The sequence below is a fragment of the Onychomys torridus genome, chromosome 20, assembly GCF_903995425.1.
Source record: "Onychomys torridus chromosome 20, mOncTor1.1, whole genome shotgun sequence".
Taxonomy (NCBI): Eukaryota; Metazoa; Chordata; class Mammalia; order Rodentia; family Cricetidae; genus Onychomys; species Onychomys torridus.
In genome coordinates this window covers 40,072,144-40,089,101 of record NC_050462.1, presented here as the reverse complement: position 1 = coordinate 40,089,101, position 16,958 = coordinate 40,072,144, and positions in this window count along the sequence as shown.

The window sequence follows — 16,958 nt, the reverse complement described above, 5'->3', positions numbered from 1 at the left end:
AGTTTCCATTTCTCCTATGAGGCGGTTGTCACGGAGCCTTTGCTTTACAGCTGTGGATGGGAGGCGTTCCTGGGTGGCGGCTCTCTGATAAAGGTGGCCTGTGGTCACTGTGCCGGGGGAATGGGCGGGGACTGGCAGACGTAGGTAGGTGTAGCACCAGCTCCCATGTAGTCCCTTTCCATCTCAGGATACTGAGTGTCTTGACCCTGTTGCCGTGACGAGAGACTGCAAACTGAGGGGCTTCAACAACAGACGTTCTCCTCTCGTGGCTTTGAACTTGCAGGAGGAGGAGGTCAAAGGTCAAGGTGTTGGCAGGTGTGGTGTCCAGTGAGGAAGCTCCTCCTTCCCAGTTTGTAGGTGAACAGGTGTGTATGTGTGTGTGTGTGGGGGGGGGCGGTGTTGCATGCTCACCCATGTTCTATCATATTGCCGCCAGGGTGATCTTTGAAAAATTAAACAGTTCACAGGCCCATCTTCCTATTACTCTGATTTTCTGGAGGATGAGAAAGCGAAAGCATTAGCATGATCCAGACCATGAATAATTGATTCTCTAGACTGTTTTCTCATTATCTGTTTCCTTTGTCATTCTTCGCCTAGCACCCTTGGAACAGCACTATTGACCATCTGTCAGGCTTCCGTGAGTCAGGCATTGTTCTGGCATCATCCCGTGTGCAAGCCTGTGTTTCTCAAGGAACGCTGGGAAGCCCGGCATCACTCGCTCTCCCAGGTGATGAAGCAAGGCAGTTGGGTTCTTGACCATTGATTGACACCTGCCTGGTGAATCGCAGACTCTGGGCTGTCTCACACGGAGGCCTGATAGTGTCCTTTGCTACCTGCCCAACAAGCAGGTGCATTAGTTAGTTTTGTGTTATTGTGACAAATACCTGAAACAGTCTCAAAGGAGAAGGTTTATCTGGGCTCTTGCTTCCCAAACCTTCTGTTGATGGTTGATTGGCCTTTGTGGCTGGATGGTGATTTGAGAGCAAAATCACTTACCTCATGGCCAGAAATCAAAAGAGACCCTACCCCCCCCCCAAAAAAAAGTCTACAGCCCCTTCAAGGGCACCCCTCGCTGACCTGACCTGGAGACCCCCTACTAGGCCTCTTTGAATGTTTCCACCTCTTCTCAAATAGCATCAGGGTAGAGACCAAGCCTTCAACACACAGGCTGCTGGGAAACATTTACTATCGAACCACAGCGTTCAAGTAGAACTTTGAAGCCCCTCACCCCCACCCCAGGTCTCAGCTCCTCAGTAGTTTTCGCTCCTCCATGTTCAGAGATCCTAGGCTCACCTCCTCGCTCCAGTTTGCCTGAGGTGCACCCGCTCGCTCCTGGAGTCTTGTCACATGCATTATCGGTGGGGTCACTAATCATTGCCACTTCCTCCTGAGACTGAGGGCAAGTCATAAGGAACCTTCAGTTCCTGTATGTGGATAGTAGCCATTTCAGGTTCACGTTGGCTGTTGTGACCACACACTGTCTTCCTTTGGTAACACAGGCCTGGTTTAGCCTGGGGAGCTGGCCCCCATCTCCCTCTGTCTGTCTACTTCTGCTGAGACGGATAGCCTCCGAGTACAGACCCACTCAGCATCTCCCTTCACCCTGGCGATTGTGACTGACCTTCAGCCCCTCCACAGGCAGAGAGACTCCATTCCTGGGCTCTTCTTATGAACTTCCAGGGAAATAGACTCCCTTGGTCCTACTGGATTTGAACTTGGAAGGGAAAGGCCCTAAGAAGTGCTGCCGACAGCCGTCTTATGCCCCTGAGGGGACAGCTTGTTGGAGAAGAGTGGAGCTGAGGGACAGGGCAGGCTCTTCTGAGCATCAGATGTACGCCATTTCATGCCAATACCTTCATGACATCAGTTACAGTTTCCCTTCTTGGGGCTAACGAGTTTGGTCATAATTCTCTGTCACTAGCGTGGGGAAGCACTTCCTTGTGGCAGAGACGTCACGGCAGGTACAGATTAGAAAGGTTTAGAGGATGTGCGGGAGAATCCACGATGTTTGTGGTGACACAAACCTCTTCTGAACTCTCTGTTTTCAACATCCTTGTAACAGAAAATGTGGGGAAGTGAGGACAGGGGAGCTTCAGGAGGAGCATGCTGTCTTTGGGTCCCTTGAGCCTCTGTTGGCCTGTTTTCTTCTCCTCCCCTCTTGTGGGAGACGATGCTAATGTTGAACCCGTCCCTCTACCTGCTGCCTCCTCTTTCCATGTCTTGTGGCCATATCAGCTGCTTTCATGGGTGAGGAGAATAGATGGACTGAAAGCAACTAAGAACAGCTTGTTTGGTTGTATTTTTTCCCCAAATTCAACAAAATTTAGGAACCCTCAGCAGCATATTTGTGGGAGTGGAGTGGAATTTGAAGAACATGCATTTTACCTTCCTTGGTGGCCAGGAGGCTTCCTCAGATAGCTTCACATGCCTCTGATGGTGTCTGCAGGGTAGCAAGAGAGCTGAGTGGGGCCAGGCCTCTTAGGCCCTGTGGTGTCGAGTAGAGTGATGGGAGCATTCATGGGAAGCACACTTGCTTGGATACACACGAGGAAGGCCTCCCAAGGAGTGAAATCAAACCCTGTCCATACCAAAGGAACAGGAGGTCATGGAAGCCTTGTGTCTGAGTCACTGGTGTGAATGAGATCTTACCCGGACCGAAAGGTGCCAAGGTGTGAGGGAAGCTGAGTTACCCAGGATGTAGGTGACGAACTCTACAGATGTCTATGCATCTGGACTGAAAATAAGCGGGAATGCTTAAAAGTACCAAGTGCAGCGTGGCATGCTGCTGTCCTTACATCATACCTAAAATACTACTACCACCGATAACAAAATCAACAAAAACCCTCCAGAATACATAGGTGCTTCAAAAAGTGATTGAGTAAGAGGTGCTTATGAATCCAGGGACCATTGTCTCGGGGAAGCTGGACCTGTGGAGGTCGAATAAGGAACATCATCAAGTATTTAACTAAGTGTCGGATGGCAGGCTCTCTTGTCCACCTGAAAACTGGCTGGTGTGTTTCTGTCAACTGAAGATGGAGTCCCAGATATACCAGAATGTTATTTTTCTGAAGATCCTGAAGTCTGTTTTCAGATTCCTTTATCCAATAAATAGCAAGACTATCCAAGTTTCACTGTCTCCAGGAAGGGGTTTAGCCTGCGTGTTGGATTGCCTAAGATTTCACTAGTTCCAGTTTGCTGTAATTTTAGTGTCAGCTGGAACATTAGTGTGAGTTGAGGGGTTGTATCAATAAATTCACCTTAAAGACAGATGTTCAACTCATTGAAATGAGTGGTTAGATCCACTTAAAATGAAAAATAGGTAAGCCAGTTTTCATCAAGTTCTGGCCAAATTTTGTTCCTGATGCCACCCATAAACAACTTGACAACAGGTCACAAATAATAAAACCTTTTTGACCTTTGGTCCTGACTTAATCATTTTTCCTCAGAAAAGCAAGTGATGTCATCAACAATTTTAAGGAATTCTTAGAATTGGTGACAACTTAATTCCCAGGCTCTCGCGAGATGCAGTCTTGACTAGTCACACAATGCTATCCATTTTCAATGCTTTCAGGCATTTAATTCTTATGTTTCATGTGATGATGATGTTAAGCCTGAGTTTTGCACGGTCCTTGAATTGCCTTTTACTAGTTTTTGAAGTTCTGGGGCATCACCAGTCACTGTACCAGCTATGTTGACAGTGGACACAGTCCCTGACGAATCTTTACTGCTTTAGGTCTCTTGATTTAGTTGTCTTTTAACTGTACCAAAGCTATTTCTTCAGTGACATTACATTTTTTTCCCCCATTTTTCAAGACAGGGTTTCACTGCATAGCCCTGGCTGTCCTGGAACTCACTCTGTAGACCAGGCTGGCCTCGAACTCACAGAGATCCGCCTGCTCAGGTAGTGATGTTACATTTGCATCAGTACTCCAAATAAAAACAGCAAGCTGAGCCATATTGGCACATCCGTGCTGTCATCCAGCTACAAAGTGTAAGATTTCAAATTGGCAGCCTTACCAACCAAACTACTTTTGTTAAAACAGTGTATGAGTGTTTTACCGGCATATAGATCTGTGTACTATCACATACCTGGTTCTCCTGGGAGACTAGAAGGAGGTGTCTGACCTTTTGGAACTGGAGTTATGGAGGGTCGGGGGCCCACTCTCTTTTGAGATGTTTTAAGAAGCCATTCCAGGGGTTAGGGATTTAGCTCAGTGGTAGAGTGCTTGCCTAGCAAGCGCAAGGCCCTGGGTTTGATCCTCAGCTAAAAAAAAGAAGAAAAAAAGAGGCCATTCCAGGATTTAAAAATAGATAAGGGACCATGTTTACTTTATTATGGAAATTAATTGACAGGAACATATCAGGCTTTGGCTTTCCAGCTCTCAGCTCTGGATGCCCACGCAGGAGGTAGTGCTGACGTGTGTCCGTATCCTTAATAACCAAGTAGGAATACTTCACTGTCTTATGGGCTGCTGAGATGGCTCAGTGAGTTAAGGTACCTGTTGCCAAGCCCGTGCCCTGAGTTAGATTCCCAGGCTCCATCCAGACTCCAGCAAGTTGTCTTCTAACTCCCACATGTGTGCCATGGCATGTGACCCCACCCTAAGTAAGTAAATGCATCAACAATAAATGTAATAAAAGCCGGACTTCTGAGTAACTGCACACACACTGTCATTTGCAGTGATAAGTTGAAGTATTATTGATAACGTCTGTGTTTCATTCCCTAAGTCACTGTGAGCACTGTGACATCTGATGGTGTCTGGCGCTCAGAACATGACACACTGGAAGCTGCAGCCACCGTAACAGAGTCTGCATGTGCACAAGTACAATAGCATGCTTGCGTGTATTTTGAGTGATATTGTGATATGAAACTGTTCACCTAAAAATTTACACTAAAGTACCTTGCATTCAAGTAACCAAAAAAAAAAAAAAAAAAAGCCCAAGGAAAGCCAATAATATTTCAAGCGAGATTGTGATTTTTTTTTTGATGAGTCCACATCTATCCTGGACCACACGTGGCCCTTAGGCCATGGGCTGGACACCCCTGCTTTAGAATTAGAGAGTGATACCGTAGCCCCAGACTGGAGCGGAAAGTCTGGAAGCTTCTTGTGAAGTTGCTGTTAGAAATCTCTGTTCAGAGGCTGAAGAGTCTGGAGTCTGATGTCCTTATACAACAATTCCGGGTAAAATCCACCTGCTGAGGAAGTGCAGAGATGGCTAAGTGTGAATCTCGCCCTTCCCCTCCGAGCCTACTGGATGGTACCAGCTGTATTCAAGGGAGCCTTTTCCTAGAGCCCTAACTCACGTACAAGTGTCTCTGCAAACCCTCTCCCAGACTCAGCCAGAAAACTTGCCAAGTTCTAGGCATCCCTCAATCCAGTCACATAAGCAGCCAAGACTAACGACCACAGCATTTTAAAATATTAACTTACTAATATGTATCTGGACTTAAAACAGTTCTTCATGTTCACATTTGTCAATTTTCTCCATGTGTTTCTAGGTTGGTCTTGTGAAATTTGGGGAACATTCTCTACCTTGTACTTAGTAAAAAATTCTCTTTTCTTTTGCTATTTTAAAAATATACCTTAAAAAGAAAGATGTGCATTGGTGTGTTGCCTGCGTGTATGTCTGTGTGAGGGTGTCACAGCCGCTGGAACTGGAGTTACAGACATGTGTGAGCTGCTGCTATGTGGATGCTGGGAATTGAACCCAGGTCCTCTGGAAGAACAATCAGTGCTCTTAACCATTAAGCTATCTCTCCAGCCCCTCCTTTTATATATATATGTATTTGAGCTGAGGACCAAACCCAGGGCCTTATGCTTGCTAGGCAAGCACTCTACCACTGAGCTAAGTCCCCCAACCCCTTTGATATTTTTATGACTTTCTTTTTATGTTTGTATCTTTAAATCTGGGGTTCATTTTTATGAAGGTGTGAAGTAAAGCATCATCTTAACATATTTCCCCAAATGGTTACCCAGGCTGCCTGTGTCATTTGTCAAGTGATCCATTTTAATAATCTAAATCCCATCTTTTTTATAAAAGATTTATTTATTATGTATACAGAAGAGGGCACCAGATCTCATTACAGATGGCTGTGAGCCACCACGTGGGTGCTGGGAATTGAACTCAGGACCTCTGGAAGAGCAGCTGGTGCTCTTAACCTCTGAACCATCTCTCCAGCCCCTAAACCCCATCTTTACACCATGCTAAGCCCCTGTGTGTTGGAGGGTATATTCCTGGACTTCAGATTTGCAACAGAACCCTGTGTTCAAACTAAACCACTCAAGCAGTATCAGAGCTACTCTGGGTTGATCGGGGTCGGAGGCCAAACCCTCCTTCATTCCTTCTCTTTCTTGCCAAGGATAACCCGGAAGCTGTTCTGTAGAGATCTTGGGTTCTGGAGGACAGAGTTTGAAAGCCATTGGCTTGGCCACTGTCTGTTTCTCACTGAAGATAAAGACGATGTTCCGTCAAGAATCCTGCGGATGCCCCTTGCCTCCCCGAGTGCTTGGAAATAGACCCTTGTGAGAAGTCACAGGAAGTGTGGTGAAGAGTTCCTAGCTCATGTCCAGGACAGCTATAGTTATGGAGGCTCTCATGTTTGAGAGGAGAATTTTCCAGAAAAAAGGGGACAGCCACATACAGAATTCCATACATCTATGTTGGTCTGCGTCTGTCGTCTACAATCGGCACTTACAGATGTGGAGATATGAATAGGTATAATAGAGACTGTGGAGAGGATGCCAGGTTCCTATCACCCCACACCTTATTCCCTTGAGACAGTGTCTCCCACTCAACCTAGCCATGCTGGCTGGCCAGATTGCAAGCCCCAGCAGCCCCTTGTCTCTATCCCATCATCCTCCATACCCCTGGGTTAGAGGTGGGTGTAGTTTTTTTCCATGAGTCCCCCCCCCCCCCAGACAGGGTTTCTCTCTGTAGTTTTGGTGCCTTTTCTGAACCTCACTCTGCAGCCCAGGCTGGCCTTGAACTCACAGAGATCTGCCTGCCTCTGCCTCCGCCTCCAGAGTGCTGGGATTAAAGGCGTGCACCACCACTGCCCGGCACCCATGAGTGTTTTAAAGTTTCACCCAATGTAGTAAACAACTTGGCATCATAGATGTGATGTAGTAGTTTTGATACGAACTGGGCCTCATAGGTGTTGTGTAGTAGTTTTAATATGCCATACACACTAGCAGCTACCTAGTGGATCTGCAATCTGGAAAGCAAATTTGGTTGTGTATTAAATGTTGGTGAAGAAGGGTAGGGCGAATCTCAGTGCTAGGCGGAAGTGTTCAGTAACTTCTAGATGGGTCGTGTTAACGACGATCTGCTTCACGCACCTTTCCAGTCCATCAGGGAAGTCGACAGAAAAGGAGAGGCGGCTGTGGGGTTTTGGGGTCTCCATCGCGGGCGCTGAGCGGATGTGCGATTGGTGGACCTGACCACTAGATGCCGCCGTTGCTTCACGCGAACATTGCCAGATGGCTCCGCGCTGGGGCTGTGGTGGTGGAGGCCTCCCTCTGCCCTGCAGGTTCCAGGGCTGGTTCCTTTGTTCCTCCTATGCCCACGTGCCCATCTTGTTCATTTGCAAACATATGTGGACTTGATTATTGGGTGAGAAGCAGCCTGGCACCAAGTTCCCAGCCAAAGACTACCGCCCGCTGGTTAAAAATAACGCTTCCCTTTAGGGACTCTGTTCACCAGATACAGATGAGCGGGGCCACGAAGATGGATGTCCTCTACAGGTCTCCATGTTCCAGGGACCTCAGAGCTAGAAAAACCTCTGGGAGGCCACTAGTTCCACCTCCCACTTAGTGAAAGCAATTCTTTGGCAACCTCACCGGTGGGTGAGTGTGCACATGCCCTGCGCACTAAAGTCCCTACTGATGAGATGTTTCACGTAGGGCAGTTTTGTTAGAGAGCGCAGTCTGTGTGCTGGTCTAGTCTACCTTCCTTCTATTGTCCTTGATCGCGATTTCCAGTTCAGAGCAACTCATGACCTGTTTATTGAACACTTATAGGTCCAAGGCCCTGGGCTAAACCATCTAGGGGCGTTCCTGGGAGACAGCCAGGACTCTCAATATTATCTTACTATATATTCCCTAGGAAGAAATGTGACATTCCGGGAGAAGTCTAATTCATGCCAATTGTAGGCACAATGCGGGCATTCAACCTAGAAGATCCTGTCTAACAAGACTGTATGGGGGTGTTACAAACACCAACAGTGCTAGTGCATTTGAATTCAAGGTAGATTTAAGTTTCCTGGTCTGCTCCCTTCCTCTGTCCCCACCCCCACCCATCTGTGTTGTGTAAATTTGTCCTAGCATATGGTGGCTAGTGGTGAGGACTTAACAGTCATATACGCATGGCAATTGGTCTACCTTTTGCACGTTTTACGTCTTTATAATAGAGTCTCCCAGGGGCGTGGCATTCGCAGATTTGAGACCTTTGCTCGATCCTCACCTAATTGCTAAAGCATGGCCGCCTATGCGTGGTTGTTCCATGGGAACTTTAGACGGAATCCGATTAGATGACGCTTTTAACAGAATCCAACTCAGTATCAAGAAACGTGAGTGAAGCTCAGCTCGGGTTTGGGATTCCGTGCATCCGCGGTGCTTTACAGACTTCAGGTGCTGAACTAGTCCAATATTTGTAGTAAAATGTGGTGCAGATGACCCTTGGAGTGGGTGGGCCGATCGTGTGGGTGAAGAAGGATATTAGAAATAGGTAGCAAGGAGGCACACCCGTCGTATGCACATGAAATCTGCTGTCTCTTTCTTTTCCTCCTCCCTTCCTTCCTTTTTCTCTCAATTCTCATATTCATTCATTCATTCATTCATTCATTCATTCATTCATTCTGTCTGTCTATAACTATGGCTGGCCTCAAAACTGTGGCAATCCTGCTTCTATGTCTTGCACGCTAGGACTTCAGTTATTGTCTGGAGGGAATATGGCCTTTGAGGCCTCTTCAGTAACAGTCTCTAGGGGTTTCTGGTTTAAAGGGGTGGTCACAGGCTGGGTAGCCTGAGTCTTTTATGGGGGAGGGTGTAGAGGGGGAGTAAATATTTGTAAGTAAATGTTCACTTATTTGTGAGCACAACGGACATCTTTTCTCACAAAGGTGACCTGAGTCTCACTGCAGGTTTTGTCTGTCACTTGCTAGAGGAACCATCAAGATCACACTGGCCGTGTCAACATGAGTTTGTATCACTCAGAGAGTAGCTACCTTAGCCAAGCCAGCTGGTTCCCAGGGTTAGGAAACCCCTGGAAACGGAATGAATAATAATTACCGAGATTAACACTGGAGGAGGCAGAAGGACTCTGGCGGGAGACAGCTGGTAGAGGAGGGGGTGATAGGAGGGTGAAATAAAAAGAAATAAGTACGAGGAAAAGACTAGATTAAATATTAGCCAACATGTGATTTTGTGGTTTGCTCTGATGATGTTTACAGTGAGGAAAAGCCACACACACACCCACACACACACACACACACACACCCGCCCCCACTTAGTTTTGGTCCTTAGCTACTCATTTTGGTTGATGACAAGATTGGTAACTAAATCATATTCTGGAGTCGAAATGCTAAATGGTCTTATTAAATCCCGGAGCCAGATAGAGGGGTGAAAACCTGAGAGATCAGAGGAATAGGAGAAGCCACAGCTATCCTCACCTCACCAACTCCTCAGCTCCCACAGAAACCTACTTCCTGTCTACTCACACCTATCAGCTTTTCTGTTCCTGCAATTTCACTTCCTCTCTCCGCCCAGCTACATCATTTCCTCTTCCGGCTCAGCTCTGTCACTTCCTGTCTGTCTGTACAGACTTCCAGACCTTTCTGGTTAACTAGTGTTGGTATTTAAGGCATGTGCCACCACGCATGGCTCTGTTCCCAGTGTGGCCTTGAGCTCACAGAGATCCAGATCGATCTGTGCCTCCCGAGTGCTAGGATTAAAGGTGTGTGCCACCACTGCCTGACCTCTATGTTGACTATAGTGGGTGGCTTTTTCCTCTGATCCTCAGATAAACTTTATTGGGGGACACAGATAAAATATCACCACAATATTCCAATTTGCATATATCAGATACTAGTCATACATGTTATTGAATACTTCCACATCATATGGTCCAGGCACATGCTACCAGGTCCCCCTGATTTAGCTAAGGAAACTGTGATCCTGTTTCCACCAACAAGAAAATATGCCTTAGGAGAAAAGACTTAGAACTTGGAGACTGTGTGTAGAATAAACAGGAAGGTAAGCACAACCAGGGAAGGTGCATTTGTCCAGTGTGCTTCGTTTGCATATGCAAATGATTGATTATGAATTTCCCAGGGGACATTTTCACTTAGCTGGCAGGGCACGGCACTTTCTTGCAGTGGGTAGCCATCCCAGCATTGGCCTGGAAGTTCCAACCCCCATTGAGGCTTAGGTAATGGTCACACCCACAAGGCGGGGCGGAGGAGGAAGCTGAAGACCCAAGATCGAGAGGAGAGGTCTCTCTTGGTTCTGGGACCCTGGACGCTGGAGGTAGACCGAGCAGAGTTCTCCAGAGAACACCGCTGGGCTGCGCCATACCTTTGCCAGACCCTGTAACCTATCCCTTCATTTGTAAGTTACCCCACAAAATAAACCTCCCTTTTAAATATGTGGAGTGGCCTTAATAATTTCACCAATACTTTCTTAGCTCATTGACCCCTGCTTTGAGTCTCTTTTATTGGCTTCTCCTTTTCTTCCATGCTATTTCATAGCGGGGTGCCCTGGAGCTCAACCCATGGTCCACTTGTCAGTATCTGCTGCGTTGGGGACCTGTTCTAGGTTCACGTGTTAAATACTGTTTGTATGCCAGCAACTCCAAATGGGTGCTTCCAGCCCACATCTCCTTCTGAGCTCCAGAGTATAGACCAGCTGCCAATACGGGTGTTTCAGGGTAATGGCCGTCTAAACCAGTGGCTCTCACCCTGTGGGGTGTGACCCCTTGAGGTGGTTTAACGGCCCTTTCACAGGGGTCGCCTAAGACATCAGTAAACACAGATATTTACATTATGATTCGTAGCAATGGAAATGATTTTATGGTTGGGGGACCGCCACATGAGGAACGGTATGGAAGGGTCACAGCATTGGGAAGGCTGAGCACTGGTCTAACCTAATGCAGCAGCGTCCACCTGACTCCGGTTTGCTTTTCTTCTAGCCCCTTATTCCAGAGAGAGCTTTCTCAAGACTAACTCCAACACATCGTTTTCCTGTTTAAAAAACCGCCAGTCCCCTCCCTTCCTCATCGGAGGAACAAAGGCTCTGTTGTGTGACATGCGTGGTCAGCACTTTGCTATCTTAGTTTAATTTCCTGCTGTCTTCTAGCCTCACACAACCTGTTTGTCCCGTCACCTCCGCTGGACCGCTCGTGTCCATTGTTCTCGGACTTTGTCCTTGGGTTCCAGATTCCTGTCCTTGTGCCCAAATCATGTATGTATTCTTCTGGGATGCCCTCTCTTCTTCTCTGCCTCTGGACGACCACTGCTTCAAAACTCGTTTTCCTTCAGGAATCTGCATGAATTAGGATTAAATTTGTTTACCAGCAGCGAAAAGCACAGAAACAAGTGGATGACTTGCTTCTGTTCTTGGATTGGAGTAGGAGGAAGGGAGGGGCCTGTTTTTAGGATCCACAGGAGGTGCTTCCAGAACCTGTTCTGGAAACAGTTATCATTTAACAGGGACTAGAGGGTACTAGGCAGGCGGGGAAACCCAAGGAGAGAGATAGGAAAGAGAAAGGCAGAATGGAGGAGATGCCAGACTCCCATCCTAGGAACAACATGTAATGGGATGCAGGCAAAGCCATAGAATATGTGGCGATACATAGATTAATATTTATGGGTTGAGTTAAACTGTAAGAGCTAGCTAGCAAGAAGCCTGTCATAGGCCATACAGTTGATAATTAATATAAACCTCTGAATGATTATTTTATAATCATGCTGCAGGGGCCGGGCAGGACCGGAGGAAATTTCTGGCTACATTGTTCATTGGCTCTTCCATTCAGTGATGATGAGGCATGACCAGGAGATGAAGGACAAGCCAAGAGTCAGGGGAGAGATGAGAAATGGGGTGGGAATCTCTGCATATATTGAAGGGTACCATGTCACATGTCTCATCTGTCTTCTCCTTCAGAAGAGCTCTGTCTTTGGAGGCACTGGGGAGGAGAAGGTCTTCTCTATTAGGAAGTTATGACAACAATCCAAGCCAATCTTGGTAAGGGCTATTGAGATGGTTATTTTAGTTGTCCCCTTGACTAACCTAAGGAATACCCAGATAGATGGCAAAATGTGACTTTTGAGTGTATCTGTGAGAATGCTTTTGGACATAAGAGCATCAGTCTCAGGCCCTCAGACTTGAACTTTGAACTGAAGTACGCTTCAAGCTTTCTTGGATATAAAGCTTGCAGATAGTGGAACATGGAATATGGACTCTATAATTTCACAAGCCTGATTCTCCCACCTCCTTTCTCTGTGGTGAACTGTGGACAATATTGTCCTAATGGAAAAGGAACAGATTGAAGATTGTTATTTATTTTGCAGCTCTATTTTCTTTTCTGATTATAAACTAAATATATACTCATTCAAAATTTGAAAAGTGCCGGAAAATACAGGACTGGGGAAATGGTTTTGTGGAGAAAGTGCTTGTCACATAAGCATGAAGATCTGAGTTAATATCCTCAGAAACCAAGTGAAGGGTAGGTGTGGTGGTGCGTGTCTTCAACCTCAGCACTGTGGTGGGTAGAGACACGGTAACTCCTGGAGCTTGCTGCTCAGACAGTCTAACCAAGTGAGTTCCAGGTTGGGCAAGAGACATTGCTTCAAAGACCAAGGTGAGGAGTGGTTGAGAAGGATATATGACATTGACCTCCGACATACATGTGCACACTTGGGTGCACATACCTGCACCCCACCACACACACCGACACACACGGATATACACTCACACCAAGTTATAAAAACACTCTGGATATTTTAACATTTAGAGATAAGGTCTGCTGTATTGCATAATAGTTCCCAATTTTTTTTAATGCCAAGGAATATTTTACATGACTATATTGAATAATCAGGATCCAACTTTTGGTACAGCTTCCTGGTACTACTGTTCATGTTAGCACCTCATGTGTATCCCGAAACCTACCATTTTGATCATGGTAAGTATACAGCTCCATGGCAATAAGTATACTCGTGTTTTCTTGCTACTTAAAAACTTTCATTGTTTATTTTTAGCAAACCCATTTTGTCTGCATGTCTCTGTGTGCCTTGGATTCCCTGGAACTGGAATTAGAGACGGTTGTGATTCGCCATTTAGATGCTAGGAATTGAACTCCGGTCCTCTGGAAGAACAGGCAGTGTTCTTAACCAATGAGCCATCTCTCCAGGCTAGAATCACTTGATACTTTTTAAACTATTTCTACCTATGGATACTGTCCCTCTTTTTTTTTTTTTTTTTTTTTTGAGCTGAGGATTGAACCCAGGGCCTTGCACTTGCTAGGCAAGCGCTCTACCACTGAGCTAAACCCCCAACCATTGGCCCTCTTTTTATTCAAGGAGCTTCTCTTCTAGTATATCATGATTATTTTTTCTGGTTCCCCTTGTTGTATGGGGAAAAGTGGGCATTAGCCTCTTACCCCACATATCACATCCTGAGTCTGTGTTCTCAGGAAAGTGCAGAAAACGAGCTGTTGTGAATTTTCTCCTCTTACCCTTCATGAATGTTGTGGAATTTAAGGGTCTACTTGGGTAAGCTAGAAGGCAGCCCAAGATTGTCCACAGGGTTTTTGGCAATCTGCTCGAAGAACCAGAGCCCCACGTGACATGAGTGAACGTCCACCAGTGAACATCTCCCTGCCTTCCCAGATCACCTGGGGAGAAGGAAGTCCCACCTCTCCACACAGAGTTCTTCCTGTGTCTGTTGACATGTGCTTCCTGGCATCTGGAATTCAACGGGCTGTCCTTAGAGCCAAGAGTCTGGGAAGGGGGTGGGAACATCAGCTGCGATGCAGTGTTTCACAATGGCACCGAGGAGGACTTGTCATCACTCAGTGAGCAGGCAGCAGCTCATAGGGGTGTGATGATGAAGGCCGGGCGGGATGCATGGGAGGGTGTGAGTGTGGTCCAGTGCCGAAGATTTTATGAGGCTGTTTCAGTGCATAGCTGAAATACTGTGGGCACGTGTTTATTGTCTAAGTGGGACAATTTCTTGCTGGGAGTCTGATGGACCAACTCCCTTTTCTTTCCTCCCCTCCGCTCCCCTTCCTAAGTATCACAATGTAGCCTGGGCTGGCTTCAAACTCGTGCTGTTTTTGCCTCGGTCCCTGAATGAGGAGAGTGTAGGGACGCACTGCTACACCTACCTCTAATTTTCATTGAACTATTTTGTTCAATCTTCCAGTTTTCATCACGTGAGTCATGCTGTTAGAAACGTCAATCAAATGCTAGTCGTATACATTGCCTGACGGCATCCTTGATAATAAGGACAAGCATTAAGAACCGAGTGCTACACAGTTGATTATTGTCTGCGCTACAGGGATGGTGGAGGTGATATGGAGGAAGCAGGTATTTTTGAAGTAAGAATTGCACCAGATGAACATGCAGCAGGCCTTGTGGCGGCCTTGTATCCCTTCTCTCTTCTTTCTCAGGTCATCCTCCCAGGTCTGAAGGAGGTATCATCTCTTTTCTAAACCCACACCATCCTCCCATGGCACCCGTGGCTCCTCCATGGTTGTGGCCACAGAACTACTGATGCCTGAATGCAGGCAGTGCCCCCACTCAGGCAAGGAAAGCAATCCTTATTTTTGTGCTCTGTTACATGGCAGAAGCCCCATAAACACTGATTCGTTTATAATTTAAATCAGAGTAAAAGGAAATGATGTTTCGATTTTGCAAGGAAACGTGTTTATTGGGCAGGGAGCTGATGAGGAAGCCTAGAGTGGAATCCCACCTCTATCGGCCCACTAGAGACAAGCTCCGTGCATGCTCACCGTATTTACCTCCAGATGTTTTTAAGGTACCTCTGAACACAGAGGTAGAGATTTTTCTAAATAAAACTAAGCTCAGTCTGTGACTCTGAATCCTTCCTCAGCTGCTCCACGAACCACAGCCCTGTTTGTGTGTGAACAATCACGGAGCCAAACCATTGTTCCTTAGCCAGTCACTCTGTGGTGGATTTTATTTCTGTCTTTCTCCACTACTACAAATAACACTGCTGGAATACCTTTGTATATACAACCTGTGCCCTTTTCCTTCTTAAGTTCCATTCACAATCCCTCCTTAAAATAAGGAAGTATTTTTCCAACGGCCATAAATAATCCCTGGATAAACACCCTTGCACACATACATTTACACCCTTTCCAGTTATTTCCTTCATAGAATATCGTAGAAATAACTCCACGGGGCCTGCCTCAACTTGATGGGCCAGACCTTGTTGACTCCCCACGGGAGACCTTACCTTCTGTGAGGAGTGGTTGGGAAGTGGGGGCGGGGGAGAGGGAGGGAGTGGAAGGCAGGGAAGGAGGGGGAACTGTGGTTAGTATGTAAAATGAAAAAAATTAAAATAAAATAACATATATGCATATATAAAAGAAATAACCCTATTGGTTATGTGTTGGCTAAGGAGAATGTACTTTGTAAACATTTTGGGTGCAAATTGCCAAATTACCCTTTAGAAAGGTTGTAAAAATTTGCACAGATATTACCAGTGTAATGTGGGTTTCCTTTTTAATCTCTCTTTGTAGTCTGGGGTTGGTGAGTGTTTGTGAGTATCCACGATAACCTGCTGAATACATTTGGTGGACTGGTAGTATCCAGCCGTGGGCACACACTTTCACAAGGTCCGTGTGTTGCAACGTAATGGCCGACTTAGAAACGGCCTTCATTTGTGTGTGTGTGGTGGCCTGTGAGACTGGCGTAGTTCTTGTCAACTTGACACAAATATACTTGGGAAGAGGGGATCTCAACTCAGGCGCCGCCTCCATCAGACTGTCCTTTGGGGACATTTTTCTTAATTGCTAATTGATGTAGGAAGATCACTTCATCCCTGGGTAGGTGGTCCTGGGCTGTAGAATTAAGGTACCAAGCAAGCCGGGTGGATCAGCCTGATGCTTTAGCGAGCAGTATTCCTCTATGTTCTCTGCTTTGGTGCCTGCCCTGACCTTCCTCAGTGATGGACCTGTAAGTCAAATAAACGTGTTCCTCCCCAGGTTGGTTTGGGTCAGCGTTTTATTTACAGCCCCAGAAACCAAAGTAGTACACATACCTTGAAATCTTCCTTTGATGCCATCCAATAAAAGTGAACAAAGATGTACAGTGCGGGCTCTGCAAACTGATTTAATTACCGTGTACCGAAAGATCGTGCAAAAAAACCCAAATTAGCCTCTTTGCAAGATAGCCTTGCAGTACGTGGCCTTCTGACACGACCAGGTTGTTCCAGGAACATTTATTGTGCACTAATGCAGTAAACAAGTCGGCGGTATTTAAAGCCACACCAAAGGCCCCTCGAAAGTATTCAGGGCAGGAGATGAATTGATGAGGGCCTTCCAAATACGGCTTGCATTTCAGCAGATTCTGTTTGGATACTCGGTCCTAGAAATATGTAGACAAACTGGAGAGAGTTCAGAGAAAAGCTATAAAAATGATGAAGAGAACGGAAGGACTGATTTATGAGGAGAGATTAAAGTAACCAAAAAAAAAAACCTAGAGCCGGGACCCAGAGATGAATTCAGGAGAACAGACGGCAAATATTTGAGAGGTGTAAACCAGCAAAAACAAGCAAGTGGTGGCCATAAAATGGCAGGGTGGAGCTGGATTGAGAATTTGCTCAAGAGTGTCTGAAGAGAGGTTAGGAGTTCCCTGCCTGGAAATATTTAGCCTCAGACAGAACCACTGCTCCCCGCCCCCCAACACCACCACCAGGAAGAAGATTCCAGACTGGAAA